At 51.3% G+C, this 14196-nt stretch overlaps 1 protein-coding gene across 7 annotated transcripts in view; it reads left to right on the forward strand.

Annotated features, from left to right (window-relative positions):
* ARNT2 (aryl hydrocarbon receptor nuclear translocator 2) overlaps nucleotides 1-14196 on the forward strand; it is a 149513-nt gene that overhangs the window by 94840 nt on the left and 40477 nt on the right. The window lies entirely within an intron of this gene.

Below are 14196 nucleotides of genomic sequence, written 5' to 3' on the forward strand. Positions count from 1 at the left end.
GCCTCTGTGACCAGTCTAGGGATGGCACTTTCCGTGTCACAGTGAGGGTGAGAGCCGGTTGTATCCAGTTGCCCATGCTGGGCACTGTGCCAGATGCTTAATACATACTGCGTTGCCCCATGCCCCCTTCACGCTTCGTCGCCCTGTGCCCCTGCACTTCCCATTGTACAGATCACAACTGTCATGGTCCCGTCTTCTGAGGCTCTGAGAGGCTGGGCGCTTTGCAGTCAGTACAGGGTGGACCTCAGATTCCCAGGTCAGGACTCCTGTCACCGCCGCTGGGGGGCCTTTGTCCCCAGCAAGACCACTCTGTTCCCAAAGACTTGTCTCCTGTCGAAGCTGGTGTCAGCCATGGTGACCACGCTCCCTTGAAGGCCTTCTTTCCCGGGGCCAGGTTTGCCGCTCGGTGCCCTCGCCGGGAGGCTGACATCCTTGTCATCAGCATTCTGGGTACAAAGACAGCGCGTGCCTCGCCGTGTCCAGGGGTGACCCCAGTGCTCAGCCGCCGCCCCCTGAAATATGCCCCCGGAAGGACACACGTGCCTTCTGCGCCACGGGCAGGCCACGGGCCGCCCTCCGAAGGGTGAGGAGAGACAGTGGAGCTCAGCCAGCCTGGGGCGGAAAGTTCTTCGTTCTTCTGTCTCGAGTATCTGCCCTTCGCATCGTCCCCCCCTTCCCACGGGCCAGGTTTTCCGGGTACGAGCTGCCGGAACCAGTTTGGAGATGCGCTCCCACAGGTGGAGCGAACGGCCCCCAAGTTGGGGGGCCTTGTAGGTATTTTGAAGGGGGGCTTGACATCGGGTGGGGGCCGCACTTTCAGGGGGTGCAGGGCGGAGCACGGCCAGGATGGGTGGCAGGGGAGGGGCGGGCGTGGATGTGGGCAGAGGGCTGCAGAGCTGCGGCAGGAGGACGGTTGTGGGGGGGCAGCTGGGTGGGGGGGGGGGTGTCCACAGTCAGGGGCCATTGGAGGAAGGAGCAGCCCCTGCTGGGGCGGTGGTCACGGGGAGGAGGGTCCTGGAGGCGGCCAGGTCACAGAGCCTGCAAGAGGCAGGTGGCCACGGGCTTGGGTGGCAAAGAATCATTTCTAAGGACTGAGTGGAAGGAGCTCAGTTCGAGAAGGTGAGCGGAGGCAATGGGGGCCTGACGTTCGTGGGGGAAGAATACGGAGCAGGAAGTGGTGGGTGGAGGGTGACAGCCGGCCGGGGGGCAGGTCACGGCCGTGGCAGGGGGGGCCCTCGGGTGCCCAAGGCAGCAGTGCTTTGGGGAGGCAGTGAGAGCACAGCCCTAGGCAGGCACGGGGACGACAGACTGCTGGCCATAGTCCCCTTCTGCGCCACTGGGGGTTTCGATTCTAGAAGCCAGCTAGTGGGACGTGTGCCTGTGTCTGTGAACTTGTCACAACCGAGAGCTGAAAATCGCAGTGAAGTCCCCCCCTGCCCGGGCGTGCGGAGGACCGGGGGTTCAGTGTTCTTGTTCTTCCCTTGGAAAACAGCCCACTGCTGTCCATGGAAACCCCTCCCTGTCAGGGAAAGCGACAGCGACTCGGCCTCACATGGCCGGGGGCCCGGGAGGCCTATGGTGAGGTGGAGGCCTGGAGAGGGGTGGCCGATGTGCCCCCGACTCCTTCCTCCCAATGTCCCCGCTGTACCTCCGTGGGGCGTTAATGTCACAGCCCCTTACCGGCCAGTGCTTTGTTTACAGGTTATGATTTATTGGAAAGAAAGCTCTCAGTCCGAGTTTATACAGAAAATACTCGTTTACAACTTGCCTTTTAGGCAAAAGAAGATGCATGTTAATTTTCATGATTTAGGGGCAGTTAATTTGGAAAAGGGGTGTTCCATTTCTGCCAGATGTTTTAGAACTAAACTCCTACCGTCTCGGGTGCATTTTCCCTCAATTTGGGGATCAAAGGGTAGAGTCCTTATTTTATTTTATTTTTTAGTGTTTTTTATTTTTGAGAGACAGAGCATGAGCAGGGGAGGGTTAGAGAGAGAGGGAGACACAGAATTCGAAGCAGGCTCCGCTCTGAGTTATCAGCATAGCGCCCAACACGGGGCTCGAACCCACGAACTATGAGATCACGACCTGAGCCGAAGTCGGATGTTTAACCGACTGAGCCCCCAGGCGCCCCACGGGGTAGAGTTCTGATGTCTGGATTTAAGCACACGGCACCCATGGTCCTGGCTCTTAGGTACCACCTAAGAAAACTTCCCAAGTGTGTGAAGCCCACATTTTAAGTATTGGACACCATGTGCTTGCCTTTTTTTTATCCTGTTGTCTTTAGTTTTTAAACAGCTATTGCAAAAACAGCCCATCTTCATTAAAGAAATTTAAAAAGTCTATAAAATCTTGAAAAATATAGTCAAATTCACCCACAAATCCATTTTTTTTTTAAATTTTTAAAAGGTTTTAAAAGCCTACAAATAAGTCTCCCTTCGTACCCTGGTCCTACGCCTGAGAACCAACTGGGAACACCCCCGTGCTTCATCTTCTAGGTCTTTTTCTATATAAGAAAACGGTCGGAGGTCATGTTATATATTTTACGACACAGCTTGTGTTTTAACGGGTCACGAATTTCATGAATATGTTACCAAGCTGGTACATACACCACTAGTCCATTCTTTTCATTCTTTTAAGTGGCTGCATCAGATTTCGTCGGCCATTCCTCAAACGAGAGCACTGAGATCGTTTCTAGGTTAGGGCTCCGGCCGAGGGATGACCTTGTATGCCATTCTTTACCCTTGAGTGTGGGTTTCTGCAGGGAAGTCTCCGCGTTGGTAGAGTGATGACCCAAGTCCCTTTTCGTAGATACTACCAAGTTCACCTTACGAAGCTGGAGGCCAATGTGTCCGTTTTTCCACACTCTTACCAAGAATGTTTCCATGCTCTGGTAAGTTTTGCCAGTCTGATAGGTTTGGGGGGAAAGGACATATTTTAAATTGAGTTTTCTTCATTAGCAAAGTTGAGCATCTTTCCTTGGTGCATTGACTATCTATCTGCATTTCCCCGTGAGTTGCTTGTTCATGATGTACGCCCAGTTTCCTGTCGGGGGATGTGTTTTCCTCGTTCACTTAGAGAGGGTCTTTATAACATTATAAATATTAATCCTCTGTTTATTGTATGTTGCAGATATTTTCTTCTGGCCTGATGTTTAGCTTCTGATATTATTGTTTTTCACGCACAGAATGGATGAGGCACACGGAACATAGTCTCATCTCTCTCTGCTGATTCGGAGCTCTTATGACAGAGTTCTAGTGCTGGACAGGAATTCACGTGACAATTCAAAGATGTCCTCAGGGCTTTTCAGCCCACTGCCGCCTCCCCTGTGGCTGTTGTTTTATTGGTGGTTTGTTTCGGTGGTTGTTTCCTTTTACGCTCCATAGGATCCACTGTCCTCAGATCCACCTGCTGGTGGCTGACGCTTGTTCCCTTGCATGTGCCTGTTTTCATCCTGTCCCCATCTGGGGACACAAATTGCTGTTTGTCATCCTTCATGGTCGAGACAATCAAACAGCCCAACTTGCTGGTATCCCGGGTGAGAGGAAATAAAATAGGCTGTGAGTTGGGGACTGGCAGCCTTTCCTGAGAGCAGAGCGTACGGACTATACCGAATGGTCTTGGGGACATCCGTGAGGGGAGCGGGGAAACGTCGTTCTGGTTGCCGAGATGATAACGGGTACTTCCCAGATGGATGAGGTGCTTTCGCAGGCTTCCGCCTTGCACGAGGGACCCCCTGTCGCCTGGGGGCACAGGGCCTGGACGTGTGTGTAACTGTGCCAGACTTCCGTGGCACCACGCCGCACCCTCCCCCCAGCGCCATTCCAGACCCTTCCGTCCGCAGTGCCACCAGTCCCGCCACTGACCCACCCAATTCTCACAGACCCTTGTCCCTAAAGCCTCCCCCAGCGTTCCGCCAATAACTTCCAAGCCACTTTATTTGTGTCGTGTTGTCCTTGTTATGACAGCTTGTTCCCATCTGTTTTCCCCGCGTACGTGCTGCTCCTGGAGAGCAGGGGCCACATCACGCGCATTTCTGTGTTATTTAAGCTGCAGAGCACGGGGCTTCGGACACGGCGGGAAGCCTGGTGAATGTTTGGTGCCTGAATCTCTCTCTACATCTCCCAGTTACACACCCCGCAGTTTCTATCCAGGAGGTACCCAGATTTACCGCTGTCACTATTTAAAATCTTTAATCAGTGCTACTGAAAGAATTTATGCAACTTTACAATAAAACACTAAGTACAAAAACAGCAACGGCAGATAGGTTTTATTTGAAAGCCCACTTTAAAAAAAATTTTTTTTAATGTTTATTAATTTTGAGACAGAGACAGAGCATGAGCCGGGGAGGGGTAGAGAGAGAGGGAGACACAGAATCCGAAGCAGCTCCAGGCTCTGAGCTGTCAGCACAGAGCTTGACACGGGGCTCGAACTCACGACCCGTGAGATCATGACCTGATCTGACGTCAGACGCCCAACCGACTGAGCTACCCAGGTGCCCCATTAACACATGTGACTCTTGATCTCAGGGTTGTGGGTTCGAGCCCCACGTTGGGTGTAGAGATTACTTACAAATAAAATCTTAAGAAAAATAAAGCTGTGGCTTGAAATGCTTTTATTATTAAATTGGGGAAAACTAGGAATTTAACTTATGAAAATCGAACTTATTTAACCTGTGAACAAGGAAAAGATAACAAATTACCATGAGCTAAGTAAGAAGATGGAAGTAATGAAATAAAAATGAAAAAAATTAAATCTGAAAAGAGAACTATTGTCTTATTGATAAACAAGTCCTCGTGAAGATGTGTAGAAGAGACTCTGAAAGCCTAATTCTAGTTTTATAAAAAGAATGAAAATAAATTGATGTTAAGAATGAAGAAATTTATCAGAAAAAGTTTAAAACATATAAACATATAGCATGTGTAATTTAGATTGATGCATGTTAAAATCTTTAGGAAGAAAGCTAATTTCTGGGAAAATATATAACTAAATTTGAATTAAGAAGGGAGAAAAGATCAAAGCCAGGCAAGACATTGTAAAAACTGACAAAGAATTGCTCCCTAAATGGTACCAGGCCTGGAGGTTTTATGGGCAAATTATTAAACACTTCCAGAGTATAGGAAGAGATAGAAAGTGCACTGCTTTGTTTTTTAAAGTTAGCACGACTTTGATACAAAACTGGTAAGGGCATATTAAAAAAAAAAAAAAGTATGAATGCAATTTCATTTGTAAATATAAGACACTAAGTACAAGGGTCAGCAAATCAAATGCACGATTGCAAGGTTGCTTGAGTGGTTTAACATTAGAAAATCTGTTCATGTCATTAATTATCCAAAAGACAAAAGCTATATGACAGAAATTAATTTCAGTCAGCAAATATTAAAAATAGATATCTTTAGAAACTAATGAAAGAACCATATTTCCTTAACATGGACGAAACGGTCGTCAACACCTTACGGGACGCGGAAGCATGGGAAGGGTCCGGGGCCTTCACTGCAGGGGCCAGTGCTCCCCGGCCCCCTCACACAGCATTGCTGTGAGACCCCCACCCACAGCAATCACATGAGAAGAGGAAAGAAGACACAATTACTGCTTGAAAGGAAGGAAAGAAAGAAAAGTAAGATGAAATTAACATTACTTGCGGAGGATGTGATGATCTCCCAGAAAAACCAAATCTAACCTACGGAAAATGTTTTAGGAGATTGAGTACAGAGCCATTTAGGAAATTCTAGAAAAACAAAAAATCAGTACCAGTTAGAAAAATACAATATGAAAAATACCCATTTATGAAGATAGCAACATTACAGCATACACGTTAAAAATATTGACATGTGTAAGAGTACTGAGACACCTGGGGGGCTCAGTCAGTTAAGTGTCTGACTTCAGCTGAGATCATGATCTCGCAGTTTGTGGGTTCAAGCCCCGCATTGGGCTCTGCACTGACAGAACAGGCCTTCTTGGGATTCTGTCTCTCCTTCTCTGTCCCTCCCCTGCTTTCTCTCTCAAAATAAATAAAAATAAACATTAAAAAAAGAAATGCGTAGGATTAAACTACCAAATAATACTGAGGGACACAAATGACCTAGCTAACTAGAGCATCCTGCATAGTCTTTGAGACAAAGGTTTAGCATTATAAAGATTTCAGTTAGTTCCAAACCAGTGTAGAGATTTGATACAGTTCCAATAGTTGCCCCATTGAGATTTCTTCTAAATGAAAATTAATTCTCAAATTCATACAGGCCAATAAATATTAAAATAGCTAATAAAATCTCAATACACTGCTGGGGAGTAATTTCTGTACCAAATATGAAAATACGTGTGTTAAAACCTGAATAGTTAAAATGTGCCACGAAAGTACAAATCAAGTTATTGAACAAAAAGACCCAAAAGAGACCCAAGTATTTTTAGAAATGGGCTATGTGATGAGGGGAAGCATTTCGGCTAGTGGAAAAAGGAAAAAATTGGTCAGTACATAGTTTGAGGACAACTGACTAATCATTTGGAAAAACATGATGTCAAGCATATCAAAAATAAGTTTCAGATTTATTAAAGACAAAATACGAAATTTGAAAGTACTCTATGAAAATATAGGTGAATATTTTCCATAACCTTAGGGTAGAGGTCATTTCAAAAATTTTGTTTTAATGTTTATTTATTTTTGGGAGAGAGAGCACGAGCAGGGGAGGAGCAGAGAGAGAGGGAGACACAGAATCCAAAGCAGGCCCCAGGTTCCCAGCTGTCAGCACAGAGCCCAACGAGGGGCTTGAACTCACAGACCGCGAGATCATGACCTGAGCCAAAGTCTGATGCTCAACCGACTGAGCCACCCAGGCGCCCCTGGTAGGGGTCATTTCAGAGAATGAACCCCAAAGGCCAAAATTACAGGGTAAAGACTGACCGTTCTGATCATCTATTCTTTAATAATATTCTGTTTAAACAGTAAGAAAATACTTTTGGGGCGCCTGGGTGGCTCAGTTGGTTAAGCGTCTGACTTCATTTCAGGTCCTGATCTCACGGTTCGTGGGTTCGAGCCCTGCGTCGGGCTCTGTGCTGACAGGTCAGAGCCTGGAGCCCGCTTCGGATTCTGTGTCCCCCTCTCTCTCTGCCCCTCCCCCACTCATGCTCTGTCTCTCTCAAAAATAAATATAAACATTAAATTAAAAAAACAAAGCCAGAGGGGTCTAAAAAGTGACATTTTCAGGATGTCCAGAGGAGAGTGTGCATTTCTCTAAACCCAAAATGAGATATTCCTTTTCCTTTAGAAATGACCCTGCAATTCTCAATTTAGCTTCTTGATCTTCTGGGGCCATACACTGAATCAATCATTTCTGCAAGGCGTCAGATTTTTCCTAATTAGGGAAGAAGGATCGACACTATATGCTAAGAAGGAAGCAGGACGATTTTCTTCTGCAGAGACTCTTGAAAGCCTTCAGACCAACAATCTAACCAGGTAAGTGGAGGCTCCAGGATCTGATTTGGAGCTATAGGTGGGATATTTCCCACATGCATTTATTTAACAGAATGGACTTAATCATTAAAATAGAGTTAGTCAAGGGGCGCCTGGGTGGCTCAGTCAGTTCAGCGTCCAGCTTCAGCTCAGGTCATGATCTCACGGCTCGTGAGTTTGAGCCCTGAGTCGGTCCCTGTGCTAACAGCTCAGAGCCTGGAGCCTGCTTCGGATTCTGTGTCTCCCTCTCTCTCTGCCCCTCCCCTGCTCATGCTCTGTCTCTCTCTCTCTCTGAAAAGTAAGTAAACATTAACATTTAAAAGAAAAAGAAAAAAATATACTCTTTAGAAAACAAACTTAAAAAGTAACTTGTGTGAGCCCCGTGTATTCTTAGCATGTAATGAGAGTTTGGAAATCCATGAAAAAAAAAACGATCCCCAAGAGCTCTTTGGTATCAAAGAGTCTGCACAGGCTGGCCCCTAAAGAACAAATGGAAAATAAATATATATTCAAATGAAATAAAAGAACAGCAAATATACCCAATAGCGAAGTACCGTTTATGTTCTCTGAGCCAGCAGTTTCGCTTCTAGGAACTTTTATAGGAAAGAAGTCCTCGATCTGCTGGAAGTCTTTGTCTGCAAGGGTGCGGGTGGGGGCATCACTCAGGTGAGCGAAAAGCTGGAACACCAAATGGCTCAGGACCGAAGGGTTCGGGTCCGACGCATCACCGTCCGGCCGTACAAAGGGAAAACGACAAACAGATGTTTCAACACATCGAGAGGTTTTCCCAGTAAGTTCTAAAGTTTCCAAAGCAGGTTACAAAACAGTTTGAGGGAAAAAGAAAAAAAAAAAAGACCTTTTATTATATACACAGTAAAGGGCATAAACACTCTTCCCGTAATTACGGGTAATTTTTAACGTTTATCTTTTATTTTTCTATAGTTTCTAAATATGCTCTACAAAGACAAAAGTATACCAAATTGTCACCTTTGATATTTTTTGGCTTTGGTGGGACCGTTTTTTTTTTTTTTTTTTTTTTACTGTTTATTTATTTTTGAGAGAGAAAGAGAGACAGAGCACGAGCGGGGAAGGGGCAGAGAGAGAGGGAGACCCAGAATCCGAAGCAGATTCCAGGCTCCGAGCGGTCAGCACAGAGCCCGACGCGGGGCTCGAACCCACGCACCGCGAGATCATGAGCTGAGCCCAAGTCGGACGCTTCACCGACTGCGCCACCAGGCGCCCCCGTTTTGGTGGGACTTTCGGGTGGCTTTTTATTCCCTTCAGCTCCACCTCTTTGTGTTTCAAAATCTTTTTTTTTTTTTTAATACACCAGCTTGATTGAGATATCATGCAGATATCATAAAATTCACCCATGTAAAGCGTACAGTCTCTTGGATTTCGGTGCCTTCGCGTAGTTTTGCAACTGTCCCCACCGCGAATCCGAGGATATTTTCGCCACCGCCACAAGACATTCCGTACGCGATGACAGCCAGCCCCCCTTTCCCCCCAGTTCTAGGCACCCGCTTTCTAGATCCACGGACTTCCCTATTCTGGACGCCCCCCACAGACCCGTGCCGCACGTGATGCCTGTGTCTGGCTTCTTTCCCTCGACCCGACAGTTGGCGAGGTTCACGCTACAGCGCGAGTCACGGCTTCCTCTTTGTTGTGAGTAAGATTGCATTGTCCGTGTGTCCCCTCAGCAGGTGCTAGGTGTTAGGGCTGTTGACACTCGTGGGGGCCCCGTGAGGAGTGCTGTTGTGACCGTTCGTGCACGAGTGCTCGTGTCATGGCTCTTGGACGTGTCCCTAGACGTGGAGCGCCGGTCACGTGGTAGCTCGGTGCTGAGCCTCGTGAGGAAGCCGCCAGACTGTTTTCCGAGGCCCTGGCACCGATTCACGTTCCGGCCGGCGGCGTGGGAGGCTCCGATCTGCCCGCAGCTTCACCAGCATTTGTCACTGCATTTTTCGAAGCTGTAGTCATCGTGCTAGGTGCAAGGTGGCTTTGACTCGCATTTCCCGAATGGCTCACGATGGGCAGCGTCGTGCCTTGTGCTCATTACTCACTCGGGCGTCTTCTCGTTTGGAGTAACGTTCAGACCCCTTGCTCGTTTTCAGTGGGGAATACGTGTCTCTCTATTGCTGGGAACTGAGTGAAAGCCGTGCTTCGAGATCCCGTGGGACCAGAGGACGGCGCAGAAGCAACACTGGGAAAACAGAGACCATCCAGATACGCAGAGGGTAACCCGAGGATGGCCCAGGACCGCCGTGTCCGAGGTGCGTCGGAACAGAGGGCCACTCTGAAGCCGCCCCGCCTCCCGCGGGCACCCGCAGCCGCTGGGCCCCAGTCACCGGAGGGGTGGCTGCAGGTGCACCGGCGGGCAGACCCGGGCTCGTGGGGGCTGTGGCAGGGCCGCCCGGACAAGCGTCTGGCCCGCCGGCCTCGCTGCCGCCCCTTTCCTGGGGGAGCCGAGCCCAGGGTCCTGAGAGATCCTTCAGACCTAGGCCCCTAAAGAACCTGGTCCCTTCAGGAAGGTTGGCGTTACTGAAGACTTTCTGGAAACCTCACAGACGCACCGTTGGATCCCGTTCCCTCCGTGACTTGCCCGCATTGAGACCCAACCCGTTCATGCAGCAGGTTGCGCTGCACTCCTGCAAAGCCAAGGAATTATTTCAGCGTGACTTTACCTGGTTGGCCGAAAGACATTCTCCCAGGCGCGCCTGTCCGCGTGCGTCCCGGACCGGTGTCTCGGGCCCCGTCCCACGTCCTCCTCTGCCCGTCTAGGCTGCCACCCCTTCTGACCAGGACTCGTTTCCTTTCCTTGGTTGGCATAAAACCACCAGCATTTTCTCATGCTCGCGGAGCGCGTGGGGGAGGACCTTAGACGCGGTGCGGTAAGGACAGCCTTCCTCCGCCCCACCGAGCCTGGGGCCGCGGTCTGGCATCACTTCCACTGTGTTTTACTGGTCAGAGTCGTCACAAGGGAAGCCAACTTCAGCCCTCGGTGGAAGGGACGTGGAAGAGAATTTGTGGCTGTTTTTTTTCTCTGCGGAAGTTCTCCGTCAGCGCCTGTTAGACGAAGAACGGACTCTCGAACGAACCGCAGCGCGTCCGGTAGGCGGTGTCGGGTATCGGCCAGGGAGAGCCTGACCCTGCGGGGTCCCCCCAGAGGCTGGAACTGACGCCACTTCCCTTCACGCCGGCCACCCCACAGCGCCCTTCGCACAGGCCCCTCCGCTCCCCGCCCGGCCTGCGGCGCCGTGTCCTGATCCCACGTATGGCGGACACGCACCTGTGCCCGCTGCCTTCCTGGCCCACAAGCCCACCGATTCCCAGCAGCTGGAGAGCGAGGGCAGAGAAGAGAGAAGGCGGCCGGTACCCAGGCCCCGGGCCGGGAGCTCCACGCACACGGTCTCCTTCGGCCCTCGCCACGTCCCCGCAAGGGGGGCTCGTTCGCCCCTTTCGCGTGTCGGGAACCGAGGGTCCTGTTGGGTCGCTCCCGCGGACACCTCGGGCGCCCGGCCCCGGTCTCAGCCCCAGCCGCGGCCGACGGGTCCTGGGGAGCTGAGACCCGGCCCGGGCTGACAGCGCCCCGCATCGCGGTGTGGCATCTTACTACTTTCCGCACCAGCGGCTTCCCTGAAGGGATGGCGCCTCGCACAGTCGCGAGCAGAGCCCGGAGCCTGGAGGCGCTAACCCTCGGCTGGGCTCCCCCTCTGTCACACCGCTCCCTTCCTCGCGCCCTCCTCCTTGGCCTGCCTCCCACAGGAACCGTCCGCACCGAGGTCCTGGCCTCAGGCGCCGATTTGGGACAAACCTCACTTGGCCAGTTGTGGGAAAAGCTAGGGTTGGGACCGCGTTGAGTCCGTGACACCTGAAGAACGGCGTGCGTCACACGGCCCCGGAGCCTTCGCCACTGACGGCCGAAACCGATGGGAGACGATGGGGGTGCGGGAGAGCGGGGGCTGAAGGGCGCACGGGACAACCCCCACGGCCCCTCCACCTCTTTCTGTGCGCGCTCAAGTGAGGCTGTGGGTCAAGGCGTGCCTGAGCAATCGGCGAGTGAGGACGTGAATCCTTGCGAGTAAGTTTTGGAACTCGTCCTCGACAGTAGGCGCCGTGCCCCTCGTGAGCACCGCGGCGTGCGGCAGAATCCGAAGCGGGCTCCAGACCCCGAGCTGTCAGCCCAGAGCCTGACGTGAGGCTCAAACCCACGAACAACAAGATCGTGACCTGAGCCGAAGTCGGACGCTTAACCGACTGAGCCACCCAGGCGCCCTGAAAGACCTTTCCACTTGGTAAAGATTTCTAGGTAGACAGCTTTTTTTTCCCCTCTCTCTCGATACTTTAAAATACACGCACTTGCATTGTTTCTGTCAAGAAATCGACTCTTCTAAAACGCATTTCTTTGTCTGTAGGTCAACGTGTCCCTTTCCCCTGGATGCTTGGAAGATCTTGTCACTGGTTTTCGACAAGTGATGCTGCGTGCTGCTGAAATTGTCATAGCTCCTGTGCTTGGGGTTCGCCAGGCTTCTAGCATCTGTAGATTCATACTTTGTAGTAAATTTGAAAAGTGTTCAGCCATTAGTTGTTCAAATATCCTTCCTGTCTCCCTTCTCTCTCTTTGGAGACCCCAGGTGCACATATCAGGCCACTTGAGGTTTCCATGGCTCACGCACTGGTGTGCACTTCTCTAAAAAATCGTTTTGTTTCTAATGTGGGATCGTTTCCAGTGCTGTGCCTTTGAAGCACATCCCTCCTTTGCCATTAATACATCCAGGACAGGTTTCATCTCACACATTATAGTTTCCATCTCCAGGAATTTGATTTTGGTCTTTTTAAAATATCTCCCTTGGCTCGACTTAACTATTTGAACATACGGAATGCAGTTATAAAAACAGTTTCAGTGTGTTTGCTAATTCTAAGATCCGTGTCACTTCTGGGTCTGTTCTGCCTGGTTGATCTTTTCCCTTATTTATAGGTTATATTTTCCTGCTTCGTTCCATGCCTGGTAATTTTTTATCTGATGGTAGACATTGTGAAATTTAAGCTGCCGGCTTGGAGACTCTTAAGGCGAGAAGTTGGGGCAATCGTCGGGCACATTTGCTTTCCATACCTCACAGATGATTCTTATTTATTGTCTCATATACAGTGTCTTGAACACCATTGTTTCTTTTTTTTAATACTTATTTTTGAGAGAGAGTGAACAGGGGAGGGGCAGAGAGGGAGAGGGAGGGAGGGAGGGAGAGAGAGAGAGAGAGAGAAAGAGAGAGAGAGAGAAGCCGAAGCAGGCTCCATGCTGTCAGTGCAAAGTCCAACAGGGGCCCCAAACCCACAAACTGTGAGATCATGACCTGAGCTAAAATCAAGAGGCAGACGTTTAACCAACCAAGCCACCCACGTGCCCCCAAAACCGTTGTTTCTTAGATCTGTTTGTTTCCGGCTGTTTCAGGCAGGAAGGTAAATTGGCTGGAAGTGTAAGTCATGGGCAAGCGTATTGTGGACGGCTGTCAGCGTGACTCACACCTTGCCTGCCCCGCCTTCCGTGCCAGGGACCCACGTTCCCTAGTGTCCAGAATAAACGAAGCGAGGTCATGGCAATGGTCATACCTAGAGCATCCTGGAAAACCGTTTCCAGGGGAATGCCCCGGCCAGAAGCATATTCAGAGGAGTGACAAGGAGAAAGGGGCACTTGGGCCATTTTTGAAGGAAGAACGGTTAAATTGAAGCAAAAGGATGTTTGGCCGCCTTGGGGGACCGCGTACCCTTTATCTGTCGGAAGGGCGAGTGCAGACAGGTCGAGGGCCTGCAGGTGAAAAGTCAAGAGACCGTCATTAGGTACGCGGTGACCATCCCATCTCTGGAGGCCTTGTCGTGTGGCCGTGGCTTCCTGCCTTCAGGATGGCTGCAAGGGCTCCACCATCACGCTTGGGCTCCCCAAAAGGAGGCTCTTTCCTGAGAGCCTCGCGCAGGGACTTCCGCTCACGCCTCACAGGCCAGAGCTGCGTCCCTGACCACCGCCACCTCCAACGGGGTGGCCACAGCCCCCTCTGAACAAACCTGCGTTCTGCCGGCATGGAAGGGGGAGCGGATGTACGCGTACGCGGGACGAAGGGGGCGGGAACGTACGCCGGAGGGGGAGGGGATGTATGCATACGAGGAAGGGGGAGGGGACGTACACATACGCGGGAGGGGGAGGGGACTATGCGTAAGCAGGAGGAAGGGGGAGGGGAGAGACGCGGAAGGGGGAGACGTCACCAGCCGTCCTCTGCAGGAGGGGAGACCAGGGGAGCAGGCGTTGGCAGGACGATTTGGGCAGGGTTGAGTCTGACGGCGTGAGACAGGGGTGAATCTTCCCCGGAGGCAGGTGGAGTCAGGGCCCGGAGCTCCAGAGGCAGAGCGAGTCGGGGACCGTCTCGGGTCCGGTTACTGTGTGGCTAGAAGTGGAGGCAGGGGGAGAGGATCAGCGGAGACGAGGCCGGGAGGCCCAGGCTGGGGGGTGACAGCACGTGCAGTGGCCGCTGTCAGGGCTGCTCCGTGGACCCCGGGCGTCCGGAGACCGTCTCAGAGGCGCGCAGAGTTGAGACGCTTTCCCCGGGGCACTGAGACGTGGTTGGACCTTTAAACTGCGTCCGCTTTGCGCGGGTGGTGCGTAAGCAGTGGCGGGTAGACACTTGTGGAGCCTCAGCGTGCGTCAAGGCAGTGCCACCAACCTGCCGTCGTGGTCACCGCACGCTTGCAGTGAAAGACAGTGT

This window comes from Panthera onca, chromosome B3 (assembly GCF_046562875.1).
Source record: "Panthera onca isolate mPanOnc1 chromosome B3, mPanOnc1 haplotype 2, whole genome shotgun sequence".
Lineage (NCBI taxonomy): Eukaryota > Metazoa > Chordata > Mammalia > Carnivora > Felidae > Panthera > Panthera onca.